This window comes from Leuresthes tenuis, unplaced genomic scaffold (genome assembly GCF_036924035.1).
Source record: "Leuresthes tenuis unplaced genomic scaffold, fLeuTen1.0.hap1 SCAF_18, whole genome shotgun sequence".
Classification (NCBI taxonomy): Eukaryota; Metazoa; Chordata; class Actinopteri; order Atheriniformes; family Atherinopsidae; genus Leuresthes; species Leuresthes tenuis.
In genome coordinates, this window is record NW_027325372.1 from 8248643 (window position 1) to 8274909 (window position 26267).

At 38.6% G+C, this 26267-nt stretch overlaps 1 protein-coding gene across 2 annotated transcripts in view; it reads left to right on the forward strand.

The window, feature by feature from the left end:
- The window catches only part of samd12 (sterile alpha motif domain containing 12), a 102878-nt gene that overhangs the window by 67610 nt on the left and 9001 nt on the right, over nt 1–26267 (forward strand). The gene's annotated exons all lie outside the window — the stretch shown is intronic.

The window sequence follows — 26267 nt, forward strand, 5'->3', positions numbered from 1 at the left end:
AGGCTAGTTTCTGGTCTTTTGATGTCTTTTTGAGCAAAATCCATTTTGTTTTCTTGATTTTTTTTTTTGAAGTAGTAACCTTTCCACCAAACTTTTGAAGTCTACTTTTGCCCTTACAGTACTTTACCTGTCCATTGTCACAGCAGTGAAGCACCAGCGGAAAATAGTAATAGTAAATACTTAATTTCTTTATTGTGGGTTTGGTGAGATTAGACTCTTGTTTACAAAAGATAATAATTCTTAATAATCAAGAGAAATGAATATGCCATCTATAGATCCTTGATTTTTAGACAGATGTTGATTGGGCTTCTCATTTCGAGTTAGTTTTCAATGTAGTGTCTCCATAACTAATCAAATTATGAAACACAATTCAGAAGCTTGTTTAAAACCAGTCTAAGAATTCAGCACTTCATAGTCTAAATGTAAAAAAGAGCTCTCATTATAGTTGTATACTTAGTCACAACATGACTATGATAAAGAAAACATTTTTCATCAGCCTTTTAATCTAACATAACCACAGTTATTTGACTCCTTTGCTAATATATTGTTAATCTTTTAAACAGTCTGATTTAAATTTTAAATGTTTCAACTGAAAAGCCATTTGAGAACTAAATGATAGGTTTGGGAAATTAAATTCTGTCTCAGGTATAATATGGGGTCACTGAAGTGTAAACTTATCAAATCTAAGAAAAGGCAGGTCAGAACTGCTAATATTACTTTGAACTCTAATTGCTTCAGTGGTGAGCTTTTGCACAGTGAGGGATCGCTACAAAGAGGATCTTAAATGTGCTTCTTTCTTTAATAATGGTTGTTTTGCACCTTTAAAGACCAGTGATATTTCTCTCTAGAGCAGAGGTGGGCAACTTCGTTTTTCTCCAGAAGATCTAAGTAGTTAAAGTAATAAAAAGTTCACATTGACATTAGAGACATGGGTTATGCCAGCCACGTATTATATAGCCTCTCAAAAATTCACCATTAGATAAAGCTTGTGTGACACCTCGTAAGTAACTGTTGTTTCCTGCAATGACGAGTTCGTACCATAGTTGAAATAGTTGAAATATGTCTCTTTAAGCTGTACCCCTTGAACAGAGCAATAATCCCTCTGGTCAAACATTCTGCCAATAAAATGACACCTTTTTATAAAAATGCAACATTTGGTGCCAACATTTCTTTCTTTTTTTTTAAGTATTCATCCTAAATCTGTCTAACCTGACTAACCTGTCACTGCCAGAAACAACTCTTAACGCAATGCAATGAAATGTCAGTTAAGATTTAGAATTTGCCTCAAGCATTAATAATTGTTTTTTTCCAGCAGTTTTGTTTTTATTTGAGGATGGCAGCCTGAATAGTCCAGGAGTCACCTCTGGCCTCTGGTCCATTCGACAGCGCACAGGGGCAAACAGGTTTCATGAAATTCAGTGTAGTTTTCGCATAATCTTGCTGATAGACAGATTAATAGATCATTCTTTGTGTAAAAACAACACCAAAGGTTGTTTGTGCAAGCTCTTATGTTTTAAAAATCAGTACGGCTACCGGCCTTGTTTAGAAGTGCATACAAAACATCTCTGGCACCCTTCACCCAGGCAGTGGAGATTTATAATATGTTGTGAAAAGTGTGAAGGAGTATCGTTTAACCCTAACCATAACTGGGGAGGCCAATCCATAACTGTGTGTGTTTTGTTTTTTTTCTATCCAGGTATGCTTTTACTGCATTGGCCATATGTTTGGTATCCTTGTGATGCTGAAAAATTAAGTCATTGCCAGTCAGATACTTTCCAGATGGACTTGAATGATGGATTAACACCTGATCGTAACTTTCTGTGTTCATAATTCCATCGATTTTAACAAGATCCCCATCACCATTGGCTGAAATTAGGCTCCAAAGCATGACAAAAGCTCCACAATGTTTTGTCACTGCTGTACATGCCTCCTAAGCTCCACTGTACATGTTGACAACTGATGAGGCTTCAGTAAACAGTAGATGGTCAGATGAAGGTCCAGATGCATCTCTCAGGTCCTGTGTCAGGTCGTTGCTGGATTTTTTTCCCATTTCTTAAGGACATCACTTTCAGATTACTGTTCACCTGCTGGTTTTTGGCCACTTTTCTTTTGTCCTCCACTTGTGCAGTTTCCTCCATTAAGTTTTCTGCCAAGAAAGTGATAACAAAGTAACAAAAAGGTCAGGTACAAGGGCTGGTCTGAAAATAAGTGAAAGGCAGCCAGTGTCTAAAGGAAAAAACAAAGCCAGGAGAACTATTGCTCAGGACAACTTTAAAAGATTTCAAGAAAGTCTGGCTGCTTAGAAGTTAAATATAATGAAATGAGGGGTGGCTCAAGACTTTAACTCAGTACTGTACATTTTGTCACACTTTTGTTGAAAGCAACTTACGGTGAAATAAAATTATTTCTAAAAATGAAGTGATGTCAGACCTTGTTTTATTTTCACTCCACACTGAAGTGAGCGCAGGGTCACATTGCAACCAGAAGCGAGCAGGCATTCACTGTTTTGCTCAAGGACACTTCAGCAGAGTGAATGCTTACACACATCGGCGCCTGAAGTGTGGTCCTGCAGTTCTCAGAGTGCCACCTTCCCTCCCACATTCATTGGACACTGTGGATTTAAAAGTGATTTGTACCACCACTTCCCCATTATTACCCTGGATTCTGCTTTTTTCCCAGATATGAGATAAAATCCACAACCTTTGTCAGTTTCAGTTTTCTGTGTTGGTGTCTGTCATTAAATGACTGATTTAGAGATATATTCTTGACATTGAACAGTGCAGTTTATTAGTGCAAGTAGTGCTGTATTATTATCATGAAAATTTAAGTTTTCAGCTTAAAAAACCTAAAATAATCTTGACTACATGTAAAAATGTGAAAACTTTATCTATAAAGAATTTAAGCCTTTCAGTCAAAGCGTTGGTACTTGGTGTTCTCCTGGAGATAATGTTGTTTTTATGAGCCTGATGGTTACACTGCTAGCCTCAGGTCACATCTTTTCTCACACTGAATTCATAATATAACACTACTGCATGATCAGTGAATGCAATCTGCAGATCATGTAATACTAATATATTATTTTGGGCAAGGATGTTATTTACATTCTGAATCAATAACTAACTAATGTAGATGCAGATATTTTTTTGTAAAACACCAATATATCTTTGTTTCAGTCTGTGGTGAAAGCAATGCGTTCTGAAACATACATGAATATATAGAGATTTTTTCTTTCTTCTCTACATGTCTTTATTGTAATGACTCCTCTCATGCCTGAAGATGTGAGTTTTCTGTCCACGGTGTCACGCCCCTTATTCTCTGCACATGCTGAGAAAGACTCTAAGTCTCTGTGCTTATAAACATAGACAGTGAATGAGTGGATACATGGTTCAGTGAAAATTTGCCATGTAAATATGTGCACTGGGATAGGATGGAAAGCCCCTAAACAACAGATGAGCTATGATAGAAGACGCATTTGGAGTATTTAATACTTGCAATGCAAATGCACTAACAGCACAGTTACAGTACTTTGTATGTTTTGTGCAGCCACATATAGGGGGTTTGATTTGGATTTAAGAAAATTATTGTGGTCTGGGTTAAAAGTAACTTTGTGGTTAAGGTTAGGAAAAAAAACAGTGTTGACTTTTGACCAAGACCTCCTCCCTTTGCCCACTTCGTGCTTTCTTAAATGTTGTGTAGCAACATGTGGATGTTGCTAATGATTTGACTGCCCCGTTTTATACAGTTAAATACAAATACTGTTAAATAAAAATGTGAAAATAATACATATAACTCTAAACTGCATGAAAGCAACAAACTTTAGTCTAAATATAGTTTGGCATGGTCTTAGGGTTTTGTTGTGTTTCTTGATTTCTTCGATCGATTAATGTTCTGTTAATGTCTGCAAGTTTCTTAGATTAGTCTTGTTCTTATTATATTTATTATATTTGTCTACTTCTGTTTCACATGTCATGAGTCTTTACTCTATAGTTCACTTCCCATTTTGTTTTGTCAAAGTCTTGACAGTTAGTTTTGCTTCCTGCCCTGATCACAAACCATGGTGTCAGTTTCCAGTCACCACATTAGTCATTCATTTAACAAATCTTTCCAGAATTTTTTTTTCAATCCTGTGAATAAATAAACAATCTGAATGAGCCAGATATAACATAGATGGCAACGTTGAAGATGTTCTTTACCTTGTTGTGTGAACAGATGTTACAACCAACACACAGTAATGTGGCACACTGCAGCCTGTGATAATGCTGTCAAGCTCTGCCGGCCCAGTTCCCAGGGCAACATTACACCACTTCACCCCTGCATGGTTTGGAAGTGTATGTCTAGAAAGGTTGCAGTCCTTCAGGTTCAGATGCTTTGATCCACAGCCCCTTCATGTTTAATAGTGTTCCTAAGAGAGACACTGAACCCCACATTGCCCCCAATATTCTCATCAGTGCTTTCTGATAGGAAAAACAAGGGTTACATATATGGACTACTATATATAGTGGATAGCACAGTTGTAGTAGTATGCTTGTTTGTGTCCAAGAGTAAATGAGAAACACATATTAAACCTTTATCATTTTTGGATACAGTTGAAGGCACTGTATGAATGCTGACCATTTATCATCGCTCATTTAAGGAACTGTAGGAAACATGTCCAGTAAATATTTAGGAACAGTTTAATGAAGACATCTAAAGACTAAAAACAGTTTCTTTCTAAAGAAGTTTCTAAAATTAGCACAGAGCACTAAACTGTGTGTGTGTGTCCTACCATAGCTTTGCAAAAGTGTCATGCTGACATTGATAACACAATTATGCCTTACCGTAACAACCATGCACCTTTGCCACCACTGTAATTTCACTCTTTCCCTCCTAGCATCCGCTGTCTACTCCTGCTCCCCACACACACTTCCATAACCCCAGTCTCAGGTGAACAGGTCGATGGAGGGGTTTATTTCTGGACGTGCACCGTCTTCTGACCCCCAAGAAACTTACTGAGAGCAGCAAGCTCAGTGTGTGTTTGAATTAAGGTCCCGTTAACCCCTCTTACCCTCTGCAGCACTATACTGAAGGATTAGCAGAATACAAATAGCCCCTTTTGCACTCACTGTCCTCTCCACCGCAGCCCCCACACCTTCCACTGCAAGAGTTGCTGACAATGAGAAACGGTGAAATATGATTTGGGGCCAAGCAGGTGTTTTACTGAATGCTAAACAGTGCCCTGCCACTCATTATGCAGGCCTTAATGGTGGGAATACATTAGCAAACGGTGTGAAATTGTAAATTAGCGGATAGTGATTAAGTACACTCAAAGTCTTCTACTGTGACCATGATTGCAGATGCTCTAATCTTGGTGTGGAACAGGGGGAATGCCAGTAGGTTTGGCGGCTGATCAATAATATATAATTCAGTGCTTCTGTATGTTGCATTCGATTTATGTGTGAAATCAAAAGGCATTACAAATCAACAAGAGCTGATTTGCTATGAGCCAAAAGCTGCCCACACCTCTAAAACATATTTAGACACTGTGGATGAGATTTGTTATGTGCTTTGTCAAATAGAGAATCATATTTCACCAATGTTTTCTTCATGAAATCTACACATTCAAATATGATATAAATTGCAAATAACCATTTTTTTATCCAGTGATTGAGCATTTTGTGTAATACTGATGTGTAATACTGATGGAGCCTGATGCATCTGCTTTGGATGCACAGGGTATGTAACTTTTGGACATGCAGGGTTTTTTGTGTTGGTAACATGTTTACACATGTCAAGATCCATATCAAGGCTCTACAATGTTTGACTGCCCTCTGAGCCCTTATGCAGATAAGTAAGCCCAGTAGAATGACCTTTTCCTATTGCAGCTAGTGTGTCGATTTCTGTTGCAGATGTATAACAGGAGATATGCAGCTGTAGAGCAGGTCCCTGTGTATCAGAAAATGACAGTAAAGGGGTTTCTAGGGTGTTGAAAACTGACACAAGCCGCAGCATGTGATGGATTGAAAGTAAAAATGAGTCGGCAAAAAATTTTCATCCACTGGGAGAAGTAAAAGTATTTGATTTATAATAGTATGCAACAGAAACAAATTCTTGCTTTTTTATTATTTATTATATTATATTATTATTTATTTTTACCTGATTGTATTTGTCAGTCAGTAAACGCTTTTACTATAAAATCCAAGATTCTGTTGCGTCTGCCACATTTATATACCATCACATACTTAAGCTTGTGGCTATTTTTTAAAATTTTCACCAGAGAAATATCCTCAGTTAGTCATTGTTAGACCAACCAGAACAACCTTGTGCTTTTTAGCTTTTTAGAGGAACTTGGGAGAGCAGGAGCCCTCCTAATCCTTATCATCAGGCCAAAGTTCTTTAAAACTGACATTTATTCTCCTGCTTAATCAAAACTGTAAATTAGTGAGTAAATTATGTCAATCCTCTACTGCAGCTCTACCAAATTTGCTGCAAAAGACACAAAACACAAAAGATGCTGCATTGGTTTTAGAGTCATAGTAGAGGGCTACTGCAAAGTAGCAGTTAGTTGATTTGGTACACGATCAGCTGTTAAAGGGAGGGTTACTAAATAAATACCTAACAGCGCCATCTTGACTTTACTACTCCATGAGTTTCTATTGCATGATAATCTGCAGTACATAACTTTTTCTTTTCCTCACAACATCTGAGCTTAATGAATGAGAAAAAAACACCTAATCACATAGTTAAGCTGCAGCTGTAGCTTCTGCCCTCAATCTTATTATGTAATACCACTTTAGCCTCTTCCACCCATTGCTATTTGTCTTGGGACAATGCTTATGAGATTGATATGAATTGAATTTATATGGAAAAAGAACAGGTAACTGGAGTCTAAATCTATAAGGAAATTCCTGTGGTTTTCCTGCAGCATCTTATCTCACACACAGCAGAAACAGTGGCGAGAGTGTCACCAGGTGAAGCTAATTATAACGTTTTTCTTGAACTGTTATAAGTTATGCTCATTATTATAAGTGTAATTAATAGGTCATTGGATAGAAGCGGTCAGTTTTTTTGATAACACCAACTGTTCAAGTTAAACGTAATGCAAAATGCAAGTACTGAAAAGTATTTTTAGCTGTTCTCATTGGTAGGTTTAACACAACCACGGAGTGCTTGACGAACCAATTTGAATTGTAATGACAAATTGTGAGAAAACTATGACTCTATAAGGTCTTTGATGTCACACTCACTTGATATATAGTGCAATGTTGGTAACACCTTGACTTTCTCCTTCACTGTCATAGGTGTGTCTGAATGAAGCGTGAAAAACATGAACTGTCTGAGTGACTGAATGCCGTCGCTCTGACTGATAAAGCCAGTAATGTTGCGTATCTCGTGTCTGAAAAGAACTTTAGTCACGCCTTTGTTTAAGGTATCAGTTTTTTAACTTGTAATCACTTTCACTGAATTAATTTGTCAAATACTATATTTTAGAGTTCATATCTCTCCCAGTGAAGACATTTTTATTGAGCATGCACAACCTCTGGAGGAAGTCACTCATGCCCAGACGGATCTGATTTAAGCTTCTTCCTGACAGCATGCTGGTTTATGTAATCAGTTATTTATACAGTATTAGAAATTATCATGGCATCCTTTCATTGTCCACAAACTTAAACAACCATTAGCTCTTAACCCCCTGCCTTAGCCCAGCTCATAGGAGGAACTAGAGTGAAAACCACAGAGAAGGTAACTATTAATTTTCTGTCCACACACACACCCTCTTCTCCCTTTTTCTCATCTCCTTGTCCTCTTCCAAGCATATTTCTTCCCTGTTTTCGCTCTCTTATTTCATTCTCATCACTCAGTCTTCTTCAATTGATCCTCTTCTTTTCCATCCTCCTCCTTTCTCTCACCTCAGACGAATATAGAGCCGACCAGTATGCGACTTCTTGGTTGATGGAGAGCCAGAGCCACTTTAGCTCGCTGTCTTTGTGTGTATGTGGTTGCATCCTTGTCTCTGTTACTGTGTATGTGCCGTTTTGTCTGTGCATTTGTGTTTGACAGACAGCAATTTTTTTTCATAGATGTGTGTGAATAAATATATGTGCACATCTATTCCTTTTAGTCAGTCACACTGCAACTCTGCAGGCCAGTGGCTGTCAGACTAATTTCGATGGGAGACGGAGATGCTGGAGATAATAGTGCTATGTGAGCTACAGTACCCAGGCGTGTGTTTCAGTGAAGCTTCAATTAAAGTGAACTGGCTCCTGGGAGAGGGGTGGTGGCCATCCGCCATGCTGCAGACACGCATCCAATTCCCTGAGATTGATCAAATGGCTCAGCTATACAACACTGCTTGACAGCACGCAGCCTGATGGAAAATAGTGAAGGAGGCAGGCAGGTATCACACACAAACACACAGTATCCAGCCTGGAAGCAAGCACACATATGAAAACACTGACTCTTTTGCACACCTCTATGAATCCAGTTTATTTGCAATTCAGTTTTGGAGGAAGGTCTACATCATAACCAGAACTCTTGGAATACAGGCTTGCTGAAAATTGTATTTCATAGAATATGGCTACCCCATGTTGTGGCTGACTGCACCCCAGGAACTGAGATTGCTAAACTGTCATTGTTTACTTGCATCCATATTGTTGCCATTTTGCTTAAGTTCACGGTGTGCATATAGTTTTAGGGTTATCAATCATAGTGCATCTCATTTTTATTAGTAGTTTATTCCTGGGAGAGATTATAAACTGTCAGTGTCATGAGACATTGGCACACTACCTCCTGGGGAATAAATGTACTTAAGCTTGAATGCCTGTACAGTTGGTGGCAAAATTAAGCAGCCCCCATGGGGTTGTATTGTATGGGGTTTGACTCATTTTGCTGGCGACTGTAAGATTCTTTCTGTCTCAGTTGGTTGTATTTTTAGTAATCATCAGCTGTTGCGAGGGTTGACTGTAGTAGTGTTGTAATTTACATTTACATTTATCCTTTTGAATTTGACTAAATATGAGGTATGAGGGGTATGAGACATGCAAGTGCATATTTTTCAATTGCAATGAATGGTGACCTGTGCAAGGCACACATCTCCTTATATTATTAACTGCAATTTCATGATGTCAAAAGGTGGTTAAAGTTTCTTAAAAAAGAGTGTATTGTAGTGATTAACTCGGAGGATTCCCACCTAGTTCTGTGGGTGTCCTCAGATTGTAATATTATTAGTTCACTCTTACAGCTCACATCAGCAAAATCTGCAGCAGCTGTAGGTGGTTGTTGTTTTCACACAGAATGTACTACCTTCAAAGCACTAAATAGCAGGCAAAGACAGTCAGCAACAAGTTGAAGAGGGTGCACATAGCATTTATTTAAAAAAAGGGAACAGAACCCAAAGAAAACTTCATTTTGTAATTTTGAAAACAGGCAATTATTTGGTAGTATATGGATAGCATATAATACATTGTGCTCACTGCCCAAATGTAAAAATCAAAAGACTAAACAATCTTCCCTCTTTGTTTCGGTATATCATAATTACATAAGATTTTAATGGAATTGCAAAATGTGATCAAATAGCTCCAAGACTGCAACTACCTCAATTTTACGTCCCTCCCAGATTTTGCTTGGAAAACTTCCTTGAAATCCAGTTCTGAACACTTATGTGTGTAGATTTGCAATTTCCCGAAGTTCTAAATCTTGTGCTGAGAGCAAACATATCAACCAACCCAACCCACAGAATGAGGATAATCACTGGTGACATGAGTTGGGGCTAATGCTGCAACCCAGAAACCAGACAGCAGTTTTCAGGGTAAAAGCCTGCGGTCCCTAAGAAGCACACGAATCAGATCAGGAACCAAGGAAATTATTGCAGTTGTCTTGACATATTTGACACAATTTGCGCCCCAGGGTCAGACTATCCATTCTGAGGTCTGCTGTAATGTCCCTAAATCTGAACTGTGGCATGTTCCATTGTGCCAACAACTGGCTGCTCACGGTGCATTGAAAACATACATATTTCTTTGTCGCTCCAATCCATTTGGCACTCTCTAACTGCACCTCTTGCTTTTGCCAGATCCCTGTAACTTTATTTTATCCCTTAAAATTATATCAAATAACAGATATCAGATAACAGCCAAAAATGCTCACCTGTTTGTAGTCAGAACAGAACTTCCAGGGAACGTTTAGAGAGTGGCTGGAGTGCTGGAAGCTGTCTATCTCTGCTCACACCGAGTATAGATGTTAAAATCCAATATTTTCCATTCTCTTATGAAGTTTTCCTCACTGTTCACATAAAGTATCTGAACATTCATATTCATGACAACCAAGCAAAGTCTTTCTAGTGAGAAAGACCATGTGACATGAGTAAAAACTCAAATTAGTATGCATTTTTACTACACTGTCAGGAAACCATCACTATTTGTTATAAATTAGAAATTACATATATTTAGATAGTTGTAATCGAAACAGGAATGCCAACAGGCCAATGCACCAGAATGCCTGTTTTCAGTCTGAGGGAAAAATGAAAATGCACTAGGCACAGTTTATTAGCCTCATACTTTATAACTAAACAGAAAACATCTTATAGCATGTCCTTCATACATATGGCACTGTTCTTTTCTTGCATGACTTTAAGGTGATGTATCGCTGAGCATAATATAATCTGCAGTTTGTCTCATCTATTTTTCCACACTGCTGCACAGAGAAGTTCCTAAGTTGCGTCTCCCTCTTTTCTGTCTCTGCAGAACTATCATGTTAAACAAGCCAAACTGTGCTGCTTTTTCCTGAGAAGACACTTACTGAGTGTTTCCCCACTTCACTTGTTTACACATGGTAACATGCCTTAAGTAAAGAGGGGCTCCAGCCATATCACATGAAACAGAGGCATGTTCTTAAGACAGCGTTCTTTAATCTTGACATGTGGAAGACGACAGTAATTTCCTCACTTCTTTTCTCCAGGAAGAGTGGCAGCAATTTGATGATGTAAACACCTTAGTTTATTGTGGCTGCTTCTGTAATTGTAGGTTGAAGCAAAGTGCATCTGTTAAAGAGTTTTTCTGCACAACGAACACAGACATTTATGTAAATAATCCCTTTCAAAGTTGACTTCGCACTTGAGTCGTGACAAGTGTGCAGTAAATGATCTTAAAGCGGTCACATAGACTTGTAACTCTATCCCGTTTTCACTGTGAAAAAGATCTTTAGGTGACGATAATTACCTGTCAGCTACTTAAATGCAATTAAGGGAAGGAAGGTGGGAGCTTAAGGAGGAAACAAGAAGCAACAGAGAACAGGGGGTGAGGAAATAAAACTACTTTGATGAAGGTGGGAAACAGGAACAGGAAACAGAGCGTCATGGAAGTTGTGAGGGATTGGAGGAGGAAGACTTTTAGAAGAAATGGCTGCTGATGACTTTGTTTAGTTAAAATCCAAAGCAAGTCTCCTCTAACAAGGCTATTTCTCCATACTAAGACTTATAAGTCCTCGCAAGACAATGCCAATTATACACAAATTAATAACATCACTGAGATGACTTCTTTTTTAAATAACTACTATTAAATATGTAGATAAAGAAATACAATTTAGCAAATGGGACAAAAATGTGATATTCACTCCATTATTGAGGGAAAGGATCAAATATTACTTGTCTGAATGGTGAATGGTGTCAACCTCGAAGATTAGCAGTTAATTTGAAGGTGAAATCACTTTCAAATTTTAATCAATTTCCAAAGTAGAGGAAATTCAAGACCATCATTAATCTCCCCAGTACTGGCCAAACAACAAAGATCTATTCAACAGCAAGGACTGTAATAATTTCCAAAAACAATGTAAGCTGATCAAAGACACATGACATATTACACAAAGTCATTAATCATTCAACACCTAAACCAAAAAAGCAGCCAGGTGCTGCTAGTTAAATTAACGCGATTAATTGATCATCAGCAAGTATGACTACCTCTATATAAGTAGAGGTTTTGGCAGTGTGCTGGTCTTGAGCATTCAGGTGTGTATTAACACAATGCTCAAAAGGAAAGATAAGCAGTTCATCATTCTGCAGTAAGAAAGATTATTCACAAGTGAAAAACAGTCCATACCAAGCACGGTGGTGGATGGCTGGGCTTGTTTTGCAGTAACGGGACCCGGACACCTTGCAGTCATTGAGTCAAACTCTTCTGTATCCCAAAGTATTGTAGAGTCAAATATGAGGCCATCTGTCTGGATGAAACTGGGTTATTCAACAAGACAATGATCCCAAACACAGCAACAGAATGCCTGAAAAAAAAAAAAATCAAAGTGTTTCAATGGTCGAGTTAAAGTCCAGACATCTACCTGTGCATAAACAAATGAGTGTCAACCTCAATAAACTGAAGCAAAGTTATTCAAAACTGGTAAGACAACAACAAGAGTAAGTTATGTTTCAGACCAAAATCCCTCCAAATCTTTAAGTTAAAGTTACTGCTGTAGTACTTCTCATTTGTTTACTTTAGATTTATTGATGTCATCACAGGATGTTTTCCAAGACTTTAAGATCTTTCAGGCCATTTATGCAGAAATACAGAAAAATAAAACCACTATGTACTGATATAGACATCCACAAAAGCTTAATACTCACTATCCAAAACCTGGAGTACTGAGTAAAACATCATATATCAAGCAGTGATTCCTGATCTAAAACAATAAAAGGGAACAGCTGAAAGGAAATTTTTGCATTGATTACCATGGCAACAAGCAATTGGGTCAGCCCTTAATGTGCATGCATTCATTTAAAATATTAGCTTCTTTTGACAGGCTGTAAAATGGGGGGTAAAGAACTTTGTGAAAATGCCACTAAATATACAATATATGTGCTGCAGTCTTAAACAGACTTCAGTGTTCTCCTACTCTAACAAATGTCAACCTATCTCCTCTGAAAGATTAACAATGGATCTTAACATCTCCATTTTCTGCCTGTCGTCCATCTATATATCCTCTTCCTTTGTTAGTGTTTTGTCAGGCATTGTTGCTCCCATCTTTTCACCTCCTCCAAATTAAGGCCTGCATTCAGCCATCAATCACCCAAACGCAGTCTCACACAGAACAAGAAGATACAGAGGCGAAGGCTGTGATGCTTATTTGTCGATCAACTCCATGTGACTGACTAACTATCTGAATCACTGTTAGCTTGGCAGCGATGGCCCTGTTCCACGTAGGATCGTTGTCTTATTTGGTTTGATTCTGAAACCGCTGGGATTTGGTTATTGGAACAAGGTGCCAGGTGGTTTGCATGCTACCTGCTTGTCTCATGACCACTGATCCATAAAGACAAACTAATTTTCTCCTCCACTGGTAATGAAGAATGAAATCCTTTTGTCAAACAGCAGTGGGCTTAGCGCACAATTGTCTTTACTTCTGCCTGCACTTAGAGCAGGTCAAGTGGATTTCTTTGAAGTACCACAGTCTCACAGTGAGACAGATTATTAATTTAAAGAGGCATTCAGGCATTCAGGCATACATCGTTAGCTAGCTGCCTTTGATCGTGGCTGCTAGACACGCAGACTCACAGAGTAAGATGCTCATGCACATGGGTAGCTCCAGAAATGTTGATCTCTGTGCAAAAGTTTGAGGCACATCTGGTATTTAGATTCGTACCATTAGGGAGAAGTCTGATTGGTTTTGAAATGCATCCAGCAGTGCAAACCTGCATGTCATTGTGTCGGCCAGGGATTAAAATGAGAAGACTGAAGCTATTAAATCCACAACTTTTCACATCATGGAAAACTTTTGTTTTCCAAGATAATTGAAACAATTCACCTAATGTTCTTGGGGAAAACGTGCATTCAGAAAGTGTAGGAGAGATTTGATTTGGGTGATCAACAGGAATGCTTACAGATATAGAATATATACCTTATAGTTATTGCAGGGCTCCTACTGACATGCAGTTGCTTGTATTTTTCTGTTCCTGGTGATTAGCAGTGCAAATTACAAGATGTAGCCTAATTATGTCCTTCCGCCACATTAAGTGTCTTACATCTTGTAGATTGAAACCAGATGTTCTATTTCTTCCTTTTTCATTAGATTAATTCAGAGTTCATCAACAAACAAATAAAATTCTCAGGTTTATTAAACTTAAACCAAATTAAACTTTTAGTAGAAAAAAGGGTGATTGAAACAAAGTAATACATTTATACTATTTCATTTCCACCTGTGGTTTTAGGAGTATTTTAGATCTTTCTCCAGCAAATTTTTAATTTGTTTATTTATCTATTCATTCATTCATACATTACTGGTATGACTTGAGTGTATCGACTGAGTCTTAAGTCTATAGCCTTAAGTTAGTCTGGTTTTCAGCACCAGTGTAAAAACCTTTTTATTAGCATCTCTACAAACCCACTTGCATGGATACTAAAGTGAGTGCCTTGTTAATGGTTCTGCATTCGTTCTGCATCATAGCTACGTATAGTTTTGGCACCCATGCCTACCTGTTGTAACCCTTTGCTGCCCTTTGGGGACCAGAAAGCTGCAGGACAATCTGTTTGTGCTACGATGTTTGTGTGTCCTGGAACCGGACGCATAAAAACCAATGTGTGCGCCTTATCCTGGTCCCAAACTGATATTTAAAAAGGACAAAAGTGCAATGAGACTATACACACCTCGTGCATTGTTCCGACTATGCATTTTAATTGTAAATCAATCCTGATATGAGGTTGAAATGGAAAAAGAGCCTCCATAATTTACCATAAAGCAAAATGTCTGTGCATGTGCATATGGTTCCTGGATGATTGAGATTTCTAAGCCGTGTTTATGACTAAAGCTGTGTTTAGGATTTTGTGCATAAACACAGCTTTAGTCATGAAGCAGTTTTATGCATCTGGCCCCTGCTGTTTGTCCCTTTGCCGAGTGTTGTCTCAGAAAAAATCAGAAGTCATGGTTTTAAATGGAACTGCTTTTTGACTTTGTGCTTCACTTTCATGCCTCTGATTCTTTTTTGTTTTTCACTCGTCTTCCTCTGTGCGGTGAACTCTGTTGTGCTTTAGACATACACATAGTGATGAGAGATGCACTGTTTGATTTTTTTAGGCGTGCATGCAAACCTGTCTCTGCAGCCCCCTTGCTTCTTTAAATTCCACTTAAATCAGATTAGGATATATTAATCAATGGAGATCGAATGTATTTGTTTTCTCTAGAAATATAAAATGGTAACATACATTAGGTGCAAATACAGTAATAGTTTTTAAACATTATGCCATCACCACTCATAGTAGCGGGTCTCAGGTTGCAGGTGGTTGTGAAGGACTTAGTGGCAGTGGATGGAGGGAGCTGAAAATGTCACTTTTCTACATGTTAAAGATTTTTGAACGGAGAGTTTTATATTTGTGAGGGTTTAACTGGAGAAGTCAACTCGAGAAAAATATTAATTTACTTCATTGCATTGAGTTAAACAAAACGGTGGTTGATGGGAGCAGTTGGCAATATTGATATTAAATCAGATACACCTTAAGCTTCAGCTGCTACAGAAACACACTGAAGCAGTTTTCTCTCATTCATTTGGCTCAAACACTGTTAAAATGTTGCTGAAGGGAAAACAGCAGAATAGGAAAGTGCATTGTTTAAAGTAAAATGTATATTTTACGAGGTCAGATCATTGTCACAGAAAAGCACCAGAGTGCCCATTCACACATGACACCAACTTGTTCAGCTGCTTCCAGGTTATTGGAAAGTTTTGGATCTGTTGAAGGCGCTAAGGCAACTAACTTATAAGCATAGCACAGCATGGACCAGTTGTAGAGTCAGTTATCTTATTTATTGACTGCAAAAATCAAACTAGAGCTAAAAGGGAGTGAATATTTGACTTAACATATTGTATTTTCCTAATATTCAAGCAGCTGTTTGTTAAAATGTTCAGTGTATCCACTTTAGGATGTGTAAATGTTGTCTTAACAACTTACCCCTAAGTATTTAAAAAAGGTGAACAATGACTGTATTAAATTGTATATTCATGATATATAACGCTGTAATCTGTAAGACACTTGTGCCCCTGGCCTCAAGAATGTAGTTATATTCATTCTCAGGTTGGGATTAAACATCCTCAGATCGTCTCAAATCTTCTCATCATTTGTAGAGGGAATGATTATCGACCAGTCAGTGCTTGAGAATAAAGCTGATTAGCATTTTTGTCAGTATTTTACTTAGCTCTCCCCAGATTTGCCCTTCCACTTCAAAAGCCGAAAAGCCAGGGTTGTTAACAGAAGTGTATATGAGAAGAAGCCCTTCATAATAGTACTGGCCTACATCCAGAACTCCTGAATTTCAATCAAATAGAACCTTTAAATATTTTACTGTTTATTTCATACTACCACACCAAAAAAACATATAAGCCAAAATATTTTTTTTTGGTTAATTTTAGCTGAACCATCTGGAACACATATTAACTGAACCAGTCTGCCTTTTTTGTGCCTCTCACTTAGCTTTTGACACTCTGTTCTGTCCATACGTTCTTTCACTTCCCCACCCTCTGCCTCTGCAAAGTTCATTTTTATCTTTGCTTCCATTTGCAGCACTGTTCCTTTGCAATTCTTTGTCCTGATGTCGTTTTTGTTTCCAAAGCTCTTTTGCTCCTCCTCTCTCTAGCTGCTTGACAAACGGTTTACGCCCATAGCAGTAAAAATGCTAATAAGCAACAGGTTAAAACATGAAAAGGAAAGCTGTTTTGAGGATAATCTCTTATTTTTAGTCCTAATGAGGTGAAATGCAGAAAAAATGGATCAATGATCTGTCAGTAGTAAGCTGAGATACTTTGTTGCATTGTTTGCACCCGAAGCTTCCTGCACATTGATGCTTCACTCCTGATCCCACAGTACTTCCTGTGCCACTTATTTTCTCATTGGGATGGAGGCAGGATACAGCACTACATTCCAGTAACATGGCAGATGTCTCTCACTGTGTGATTACTCAGTGTCAAGTGGGCGGTGAAAGCAGGTGACACATTTATTTGCGGGGCGTGTGCGAACAAGGCTTTAGTCATTATTTTGTGTGAATGTTCCCTCTCTTCACTTGCCATAAGAGACCAGTTTTAGTTTAAAAATCAAAATCAGTTGCAGCACATTGTATTTAAGTACTTGAAGCATGAGCAGTCAGCTTTATCTGTAGACTCCACTGTACAACTTCACTGCAGTTATGCATTTACATAAAATACATAACTTTCATTCAGTAGAAAAATGAAGATGAACCCTATCTCACTCCATATCTGGCCTTTATGGAACAGCAGCAAGAATAATGTTTAAGCACATCCGTTTCTCTGTTAATGCCGTAATCATGGAATACTTAATGCTCACTGAATTACTCTGTTCTGCTACACTCATGCCTACATCTGTACAGAACAAGTTCTACTGCCTTCTAGACCTTGTTAAAATCTATCTTCATTTAATAGGTCAAAAGTATTTTTATGGCATCAGTTCATCCACCATCTCTGAATATGAGCAGCTCTCTTCTGGGGCAATTTATTTTTCTGAAAACACTCTTGGAGTATTGAGCTTCAGTGTATGTGTCTGTGTTGTCCTATCCAACATCACTTGGTGTCAAACAACTCCAAAATTGTATCACCTTACAGTGATTGTTTTTTTTTTGGTTGCATTATAATGGTCATCTTTCTAAGTTGAACAGCATTTGTTCTTTTGTACATTTGAAAACTAACCATTGAGAATTACTGTACTAAAAAGACATCCCCCTCGAGTAAAAACTCAGAGCAGCAGAAGTCTGTGTGTACCATGTTTATGTATGTTTTTGAGGGTTGTATAAAGGATACTGGTGTTGCACAGAATTTTGAAAGAATGTTCAGTCATTCTTAAGAGTCTCTTTCTGCTGCAGGAGATGTGTTGCTTTGCCTTGCTCTTTGAAATACCACAAAGGTGTCAGGGAATAAACTGTACTTTGCCGGAAACACAAGGCGACCACTCTTTCTCGTCCAGATAATGAAAAAGGCCGCCCAAAAAAGATAGACGTATAACCTGGGTCAACAGCATCTGATTTTCCTAAGACAGAGCATCCTAACAGATGCTACAAGGCTCGCAAGGAAAACGACATCCTCATTTTTATTCTGACCTTTGAGCCTTTGATTTGCTCATTCTTTTTCTGTCCGGGACTTTCTAAGTTGAACAGCATTTGTTCTTTTGTACATTTGAAAACTAACCATTGAGAATTACTGTACTAAAAAGACATCCCCCTCGAGTAAAAACTCAGAGCAGCAGAAGTCTGTGTGTACCATGTTTATGTATGTTTTTGAGGGTTGTATAAAGGATACTGGTGTTGCACAGAATTTTGAAAGAATGTTCAGTCATTCTTAAGAGTCTCTTTCTGCTGCAGGAGATGTGTTGCTTTGCCTTGCTCTTTGAAATACCACAAAGGTGTCAGGGAATAAACTGTACTTTGCCGGAAACACAAGGCGACCACTCTTTCTCGTCCAGATAATGAAAAAGGCCGCCCAAAAAAGATAGACGTATAACCTGGGTCAACAGCATCTGATTTTCCTAAGACAGAGCATCCTAACAGATGCTACAAGGCTCGCAAGGAAAACGACATCCTCATTTTTATTCTGACCTTTGAGCCTTTGATTTGCTCATTCTTTTTCTGTCCGGGACTTCCACTACTAATGAGTTCAACAGAAGTTTTTTTTAAACTTGTTGGAAAAAAAGGTGGTAATGAATAGATCTGGAGCCAGGCTCACAATGAAGAGCCTTTTTATAGATTCTCCTATATTCTGTGTGTAGCCAGATTTCCAATCTATAGCTAAGCAAATCTGAAGCAATCTTTTGAAAAGCCTCAAAAAACAAATGCCAGGCAACAACCACCACAAGCAAGCATACAGCTGTAACATTTTTGCACATTAGTGGAAGTGCTTTTATTGTTATCATTTCCATTCACCTTTTATCATTCACATCTTCTAAATGCAAATCAAAAAAGGCAACAGAAACCCAGCTTATGTTTGACACACTCTGACCTGTGAGAAGAGACAAAATTGTAGTGTAGGATTCTTGACAGTATAAAAGCCGCTTCCAGAATTGTTGTTAAAGTGTCAGATCAAACCTTAAGAGTCTTAAATTTCCTAAAACATTATTCAAAAAGGTATTTTCAGTTTAACTCTTGCTGTTCAGCAAGTGTGTCTAAAGCAGTAGCAGCAGCAGCTCTGATGCTTGCCAGTAGTGAAGCAAAGATACTATCTGCTTTACATTAACCTCCCTCTGTGTTCCCAATGTCTGTTGACCCAGACATATTATAAACCTACAGGTAAGCACTGGAGTGTTATCAAGAGATGTGTGTTCTATGTCGAGATGCACACCTGAGAGCAGCAGTAGCTTGTTGCACAGGAGGAGCACTGTTCACGCACAGTGCAATATGCATGAAATTTTGACACACATGCATAAAGTTCAAAGCACAGTTGTCTGGCTGGAAGGCATGCTGGGACACAGCAACTTATTGCAGCAGCAGATATGATTGATTGTAGGTATAAGGTATTGATAGGTAATAAAACTAGTAGATTCCCCACCCCCCCTCCAGATATTACTTTACAACATTCTCCAGAATCTCTCCCCAGGTCTATTGCACATATTATGATTAATATTCATCATATTCCCACTCCATTGCCTGCAGATGCCCCTCTATACCCGCTGGGACCTTCACACTCTGACTCTAATATTATATGCATTCACACAGCTGCCTTGACGTGATGCATACTTGTCTGTGTTCTGTTCTAAGGTTAAGGTGTCTGGCTCAAGGGCGATGAGGTGTCATGGTGGCAGGTATGGTCCCGCAGGGATACCAGGCATTTTGTCGTATATATTCAGACCCCAAGCTGGTAAATATACGTTCAGTGCTACAGACTCAACAGGGGCAGGCAGCGCACAGTGAATACATAATCACTTCAGGAGGTTTACTTCGTAGCAGCGAAGGTCTGAGAGACCGGTGGTGGGATTTTCATTGTCAGCATACAAAGGCTTTACACTGGGAGAAAAAGAAAAGTTGACTGACAGGAGTTGAATAAGAAGCAGATTTTCCAGAGGTTTTAGCCATATTTTTCTTTATTTTTCTATTATTTCTGGGTTTGATAATAAACACTGGACTCATTTCAATGTGGGGCTGCACGGTGGTGTGATGGTTTACACCATCGCCTCACAGCGATCCTGGTTCGAATCCCAGCTGGGCCTTTCTGTGAGGAGTTCTCCCATGTATGTGAGGGTTCTCTCCTGTTACACCCCCACCACCCAAACACAAGCACGTCAGGTTATTGTTGACTCTAAATTGACCCTAGGAGTAAGTGTGGATGGTTGTTTGTCTCATTGTGATGTATTGGCGACCTGTCCAGGGTGTACCCTGCCTCTTGCCCAATGACAGCTGGGATAGGCTCCAGCATTGTTTATATATGTCGTGTTGGGCATCACTGACTGAAAGCATTCAGTCATGAATACGTTTTATGCCTGAGAGAGAACTATCTGTCTTTCCCTCAGTTAAGTGCTCAGCTTTCCTGGTAGTTGTTGGAATTCAGTGTCTGAATTCGTTGTTTGGCGTGTAATGTACAGCGTGTATTACATAATCCTTCTAATCATATGAAATTATTGATTGGTGCAACATTAAAGATTGCAGGTTTTGCAGATTTGTCATGTTAAGGTTAATAAATTGCACACAAAGATCTCAGCACTGCTACTAATTTCTGCCACTTTCCTGATTTTATTTACTTTTCTATTATATTCTTTTCTGTTCATTTTTTGTTCATTCTAATTTTTCCCATGAAATAGTCCTTCTGTTTGAGTTAAATACGATGTATATGCGATGTGTATTTCATACTAGTTAAACACAAACAGAATTAACCAAGTCTATGCCATCTGGGTATTGTTGCACAGAAGAAAAGTGTGGCTAGATGAGGTGGTTGGATTAATTTTGAGTCTTCCTAAATAACCAACAGGAAGCACTTAACATTGCAGGCCATATGTGTCTCTAGTATAGTAATTTTTCTAAACCCCAAAGGTTTCAAATGATCAAACTTATTTTCCTTCAAGAATAAAAAGCTTGATATTTTCATTGTGGTTATAGAAAATTCCTCACTTTTAAACTTGCAGCTTCAGGGTGTTGACTCAACGGATTCATTTTCTCTGCTATTTACTTTTATAAATGAGTAAGTTGCTTGCAAATAATGTTCAAGCAGAAGCAGGCATTATGAGCTGTGTCCATTTTTTAGACTAAAAGTGTTTAAAATTTTGTTTTATCGAGTTTCACTGAAGTAATCATACTGTTTGTAAAGCTCTTACCAACATCTGAGGGTATTCTTGCATTTTCCTTGTTCTCCTGAACACATATTGGATGCATATACACTAGCACTTCCACACTGCTACTACTGGCTTGTATGCACCAGAGGAACTAATTGTTTGTTGAATTGATTTCTTATTTAATTACCAGACAAGCAAATTAGTTTAAACTTGAAACCCCAGAACCACTCAAGGGGAATTAAAGTGCTTCCAAAAGTTTTCAGTGGAGAAGAAAACGAAATTTTCTTTCATGGTGATTGGTTATGTCGTTGAGAGGAGCACTTTATTGCACTTCCACTCAGATTCCTCTTTCCACAATATAAACAACATCTCCCTAAAGAGAACTATGAGAGCTTCATCACTTCTTTAATTCATCTCTTATACTGACTAAATTGAAGCGAGAATATATATATTTTCGTGTGTACGTCTCTGATTACTGCATCTTTAATGCATAGAGCTTTTCATGTAAGGTGTCACTAAGTGACGGAGGATAATGAAGTCATCAGTAGCAAAAGGTGCCTTCAGAGACAGAATGGATGCAGAAGTCAGATTAAATGGGAATTTAGGAATACACTAAATAAATATCTCTGGATGTGTTTTTCAGCAGTTTGCTTAGATAACGGCATGTATGTCATTATAAAAGTGACTATACTTGAGATTACGGTGATTATACCATTTCAGACTCCTTTGTGTACTTTTGGAGTTTAAGAAAGCCACACAAACATTTTAAATTTTTCCTCGGGTTTTAAAAAGAATGATCCATAACCAATAATTTTTGACAGCTTTTCCAACTGGTTCGACTGGCATTACAACTGGCATTTAGGGCATATTTCGGCTTTCATTTACATAGCAACAAATAAAAAGAAATTGTTGATTTAAATTCACAAAAATCTGCTGTGCTGTTAGTAAGCTGCAATCGTAATTATGTCTGGCTAACCATCTGTGTACTATAGAATTTGTATAGCTATGTTTGATATAAGGGAGCCATTTTAGAGCTAAAACAGTGCATCTATCTACAGTCATGTGAAAAAGACTTCCAATTGAAGGTCAGGTCCTAAAATTAGGTTAATACAATCTCAGGAGGACAACAACACATGACATATTACTCTGTGTCATTATGCTCTATACTCTAGAAAAGTATAACACACTAAAATTAGTAACGAGGTGCAGATCACTAGAAACTTGTCACACTTACTTAAAGTACAGTTGATAGGACTGAGAAAGCATGACTAGTTTGGAAGGGCTGCAGGAGAAAGCCTTTTCTTTCCTAAAAGGACATGGCAGCACAACTTCTGTTGCAAAGTTACAAGACTTTCAGGACAATGTCCTTTGGAGAGATGAGACCAAAGTGAAGATGTTTGGTCATTATGCACAGCAGCATGTTTTTTAAAAATCAAACAGCATATCAGCACAAACACCTCATACATGAAGCACGGTGGTGGAGGGCTGATGACTTTGGCTTATTCTGCAGCCACAGGACCTGGGCACCCTGCAGTCATTGACTCAACCATGAACTCTTCTGTATACCAATGTATTCTAGAGTCAAATATGAGACCATATGTCTGACAGCTGAATCTGGGTCATTCAACAGGACAATGATCCCAAGAAAAGGAGCAAATCTACAACAGAATGGCTGAAAAAGAAAGCAATCAAGGTGTTGCAATATTCCAGTCAAAGTCCAGACCTGAAATGCTGTGGTGGGACCTTAAGAGTCCTAATGCTGTGGTGGGACCTCATACTGAGAACAATTGTTCTCATACTGAGAACAATTAGTTATTGCTGCTAAAAATGCTTCAACAAGCTACGTGTAAATGTCACATTATGTGGCTCATCTGAGGTTATTGTTACCTAATTTTAAGAGCTGGTGATGACTAGACAATTTTATTAGGATGTTGTGATACATAAAAGCTTAGAATTGATTGAGGATGTAACTGTTTTTTGTCACGACTGTATGTGCCATAAGAGAATACTATGACAGCAATGCAGCAGAGAAAAACTAATGATCCTGAGAAACAATAAAGCATTCAAGAAGCTTTAAGCACTACATGATTTTGTGGAAACAAAACATGTACATTAGATCTGTTACTTAAATTTTGTGAGGAATTATTTTAGAGTTTGAACACTCAGTGCCACCCTCTGACCACAGAACTGCTCACACTTGGCAGTAGAGTAGAAACCTGATAGACAAAGATAAGATCCCATTGCTACACTAACAAAGGGAAATAAGAGTCAGTGTTTCTGAGCCATGATGAGATGAGGTCATCATCATTCACCTACAGCTCTCAGGGTTTCTGTTGTGAGAGACACAGAATATGAGACAGAAGACAGAAAACTCTGCGTGGGATCGCTATCTTTTCCTTGTTGTGAGCTCCACTTCCCCACACCCACCACATACATCACTGCTGTCCGCCCTGTTGTCGAGTCATCACATTTCTGTGGAAAATGAGATTTGCTGTACCACGATGACAGATGATCTCCTTTAACCTCAGCAACTAAAGCACTTTCTCTGCTCTAAAATAGCAACCAAGTCCTTTTTTGTCTTGTGTCATTTGAAGGCCTCTCATATCTAATGCTTAAGTGCTATTGACTTTGAACATGGCCTGTTTGAGTCTAGATTGGCTGCCGAATCAGCTGAGAAACTTGAGGGGGATCATTCTCTTCAAGTGAGTACATTCAACAGGCATATCCCAAGGGCAAATTGGAGAGAACTGTGATAATAGTCTTGCTTTTTTCACTTTGGCAGTATATCATCAGCTCAGGCACTTGTCCTAGAATTAGGAGTGTTGTGGTAATGCTGATTTCACTCTTGTCTGGTGGCTTTGGTTACGCTCCATGGAGAGTTTTTTTTTTTAATAACTACACTTCTGAATGTGATGAACATGGTTGGAATAAGCAATCTAAGCATACACTGTGATACATTGGGCTGCCTGTAGAAAAAAGTTTGTATGTTATCACCCAGTTAAAAATTTAGAATGTGCACCCCTCACAGGCTGAGTTTTAAAAAAATGTAGTGGAAATTAAATGCATATCAGAAAAGAGACATTATTTCTTTGGATTAATGGGTTAATTTAATTCTACTGATATTTTAGGAAACGTTTTCCTTGCATGGGTTTGCGCACTTTTCCATTTTCTTTACTATAGTCCATATATTGTCACATGATGATTTAGCTTTCTCTGCTGATGGTTTAGAGGTACATGATGAATGAATTATTATTGCCTAAAATAAGCACATTGGAGTTTCTGGAGCACTTAACAAAAAGTTCTATCCATTGATCCAACTATCCATTCCATTCATCCATTCCCAGCCACATATCTGGGTCTCGAGGGCAGCATTCTCAGCAGAGATCCACAGGCTTCCCTCTCCCCTGCCGCTTCTTCTAGCTCTTCCAGGGTATAGAGATATAGCCCAAGCCAGCCGAGAGGCATATTTTCTCCGGCAGATCCTTGGTCTACCCCGAGGCCTTCTTCTGGTGAGACATGCCCGAAACAACTCCCCTGGTAAATGTCCTGAAGGCATACTGACCAGATGCCTAAACCACCTCTACTGAGTCTTTTGATGCAGAGGAAGCTCATTTTTGCTACTTGTAATGGAAATTTTATTCTTTCCAATGCTATCTCATGACAGATCTTAAAATATAAAGATTGGCATATGGGAAAAAAAGCTTGGCAATTTTACAATAAAAGATCAAAATTTGTAGAATAGCTACACTTTTGTTCCTCAGTTCTCTACTGCAATACAGCTCCATCCTGCTACTGACGCTTGACACTCACAAGGTAATGATGTTGACGGTCACCAATCTTGGCGAGGAAAAACATGCCACATTAGGGGGATGGAGGGGTTGGGAAGTGTCATTAAACCTCTGACCTTCAAATGAGAGATTTGTGGTTCAAAATCTGTCTTTCACAAACTTTTCTGTATTCACTTTTCACTTTCTTTTCTACTTTGCTCCAGCCCATAATGGTTAGGATCAGAATTAATGTTCACGCTTAAGTATAGATATCAAAGATTATATGGTTAGGGTTAGAAAATGATGTATATCATGGACTGCTCAGTTTAGAACTCACTATTCGTGGATCCTTTCATGTGACACTGTCATTTCACAATTTTTGTTTTAGGTTTGTGAAACTACTTCACATTGGGCACACCTCAACTTGAGGCAGCAACTCACTCCCAACCCAGAGTGGGCAGTCCGTTGTTTTCACACTGAGGACATGACCTCAGTTTTGGAGGTGCTAATTGTCATCCCAGCTGTTTCACACTCAGCTGTAAACCACAGTGTGCGCTGAAGATGTCCACTTAATGAGCCCAACAGAGCTGCATCATCTGCAAACAGGAAAGCAAATAAAAGTTGTTGTTAAAAGTCATGTGTTGGATTATTTTACATGTAGTTCACTTGACTGAGTCAGAGGCTATCAGAAGTTCATGTAACCAGCTTGACAACCCAAAAAAGGATTATGACAGACATGTAATCAGTTGCATTTTTTGTGCAGGTAAACATAGCTTCTGCATTTGGAGATGGTGACTTTGTTATGGAATGGAAGATAAAGATTATATATGTTAGAATATGATAAGAGAAAACAAGAGAAAGGAAAAATCTCATAGAGATTCAGACAGAGGAAGAACTATTCTCTGGAAACACAATGCGGGATGGCGTGCTCCAGCTAAATAAATTATCACGGGGGCTATTTTTAAGCTGAAGTGTAAATGCAGTAATCCTTGGAGCAGGAGCTGCGAAGAGCACAGAAGCCACATCAGGGAATACAGCTCTGCCTTTATCTTCTCCTCCCGCTCACCACACTCTCTCATCCCTCTCACACACACACAACACACCCGCTACCCCCCACATTTCCACCCCATCCCTGCACCTCTATCTTTTCTCACTTGATCCGTTTCCCATTTCTCTCTTCTTTTTTCTCTTTCTTTTCTCCCCTGCCTTTCATATGGTAAAAGCCTCTGTTCTGTGTCGGAGTATTTTGCTTTTCACTGAGCCCTCTGCAGGGACTCCACTGTGTTCTATTGTA